Genomic DNA, 2,432 nt, shown 5'->3' on the forward strand with positions numbered 1-2,432 from the left:
ACTACTTTTTTCCCCACTTTTTCACTTTATATAATTTTGGGGAACATTATTTTCACAAGTGAAACCGCAATTTTCAGTTCATAGCAGATTTGGGAAAGTTACCGATCTCAACACTGGCACAGAGAAGTGAAGACTGGTAGTAGAAGTCATGGGAATACGTGAGTGTTCATTGACCGGCCACTGCCATTGCACATAAGTTTCAAAAGAGATTGAAGATACACAGTTTTTACAAAATCTTTTTAATGTTTATCCTGCCATGTGCCAAGAAATTATAAAAGGGACTACAAACACAATATTCACATCAGTTTTCTACTGCAGCAAAACAACATCATAGTTTAGAGGCTTACAATAGTTTTTGTCAACTCCTGCTTCTAAGGGTCAGCTATTTACACTGGTCCTACCTGGGATCACGCAAATCACTGCAGTTATCGGGGGTAACATGTAGGTAGACATCCCTGGCTACCATTTTCTCTGTCCTAACTCACAAAAACTAGTGTCATTGATGAGAAAGAGAACAAAAGATCTGACTGCTCACAGGAGATCTGAGGCACCTAGAGGAAGGCCTGAAGCTCACTCCTGTGTCCCATGAGAGTCTATATTAGGAAGCTGAAGGGTTTGGGTTAAAAGGCTGAAGGCTCTGTGCTGGAGGCTGAAGAACCCACACTGGAATCCAGGAGATTACATCAAAGGCAAAGGAGAGAACTACATCCCCCAATGAACAGACATGAACATTTGTTCATTTCCCTTCTCTACCATTCAGCCACGCTACAGTGGGTCTTCCACACCCAGAACTGCACTGATCCAATTTATTTGGGCATTTCTTACTAAGGTTGACACAATCAGTTAATGACCACTTTCTCACCCTGTGAGTTGCATAGCTTCCCCTGCATGCTTAAACCCTACCTGTAAATTTAAATATTCCTAGATTTTGATAAAGGTGTTTAGGTTGTTGATCAAAATATTGAAAGAGGGGGCCTGCCCCTTAGCTCAGTTCTTTAAGTGGCTGCTTCAACAAAGCAGTCAGGCTCAGGATGGTGTGGTTCAATCCTCACAACTCAAGCCAGCCAAACCTGCCCTGAAGGCATTCGGAGAAAAAAAAATTGAAAGACATTCGCCTCTGTCCTGAGCCAAATTTCATAAACTCTCATAGGTAACTTTACAACTGGACCCTCTTGTTGTGGACATACATAGGTAGGACACATTTTACTTTGTTGCCCTTTACGAAGGAAGGCTGCAGTCTCTCTTCTCCATCCAGAAGTTGCTCTGATAAATGCTCTGACGTGCTCGTGCTTGCATGGAGGAATTTTTTCTTTGAAGTCTCATCTGGTGGTCCCATTTCTGGACAGTTTGCAGCCTTCTCTTGTGGGAGCACCCCCACGGTAGCTTTTAGGCAACGCCAGCTATAGATTCTAGCAAAAGCAGCAGATATTAACACTCATATGCAGGGAGTTCATGCTAGTTGAGTCCCTGTGTCCATGGGTTTCTTACTCACAAAAATGCTAGCTCAATTCTTCTTTTCAGGGAATGGGGTCAGGTGTGTACCAGGGATGAACTGAGGACCTTGAACTTGCCAGGCAAGTGCTTAAGCCTCTAAGCTATCTCGCTGGCTCCCTCAATCTTTTACATAGGTTCCTCAGAATAGGTAAGTTGTGACTGGATGCTATGATAAAACATAAGATCCATACCTATAATCTATGGAGCATTTTATAAGGTAATCAAAGTAATAACTTAAGTTAAGGTGGATGGGATACAGTGGCAAAGGTCACCTTAAAGGTTGGTTTACATGAGAGGGATATAGCATGTTTTACATCTTGCACAATAGGCATGAATCCTGTTCACAGAGGAAGCAGTGCAGGAAAAAAAAAAAAAGACAAAAAGAAAGACTATAGAAAGCATTTACGAGTAGACAAGCTGTAAAGTATTCTAAAAATATACAGTAAGAGTATCTCCTTAAACCAATGAGGAAGCACAAAATCCTTCTAGACAAATGAAATGTGAATGAAGATCCAGGAAATGTGAAAGGGTGTCTTTGGAGTTAATTGAAGACTGGAGCAAGTGGAAAGGGCTGGACACAGAAAAAATCATGGAAGAGAAACAAGGCAATGTTCTGCACATGAAGGATCACAAAAGGGAGGTAGAACACGTAGAAAGGATGGTAGACTAAGTAACAATAAAATCTCCTGTTAAGAGTTCAGTGCTGACAATTATGAAGCTTCTATCATATTAGAAAAATCAAAGTAGCATACAGATTGGTATTTATAAACAGACACTCAGGATGTGGCATGAAAAAGAAGAAATGTAGAGCCAGAGGCTGGGTCAAGAAAGTGCCAAGAAATACAGAGGATGTGGAATTTATCAATGGTCTTCAGCTTTCTGAGTAAATATTAATCTAAAAATCTGGATAAAATAATAATCTACATTTGAATACTATA

At 40.6% G+C, this 2,432-nt stretch overlaps 1 pseudogene; it reads right to left on the minus strand.

The window, feature by feature from the left end:
- Positions 1 to 466, minus strand: part of LOC101582809 — a 6,377-nt pseudogene extending 5,911 nt beyond the window's left edge.
- Positions 467 to 2,432: the final 1,966 nt, after the last annotated feature.

This window comes from Octodon degus, unplaced genomic scaffold, assembly GCF_000260255.1.
Source record: "Octodon degus isolate 3935 unplaced genomic scaffold, OctDeg1.0 scaffold00187, whole genome shotgun sequence".
In the NCBI taxonomy this organism is placed as follows: domain Eukaryota; kingdom Metazoa; phylum Chordata; class Mammalia; order Rodentia; family Octodontidae; genus Octodon; species Octodon degus.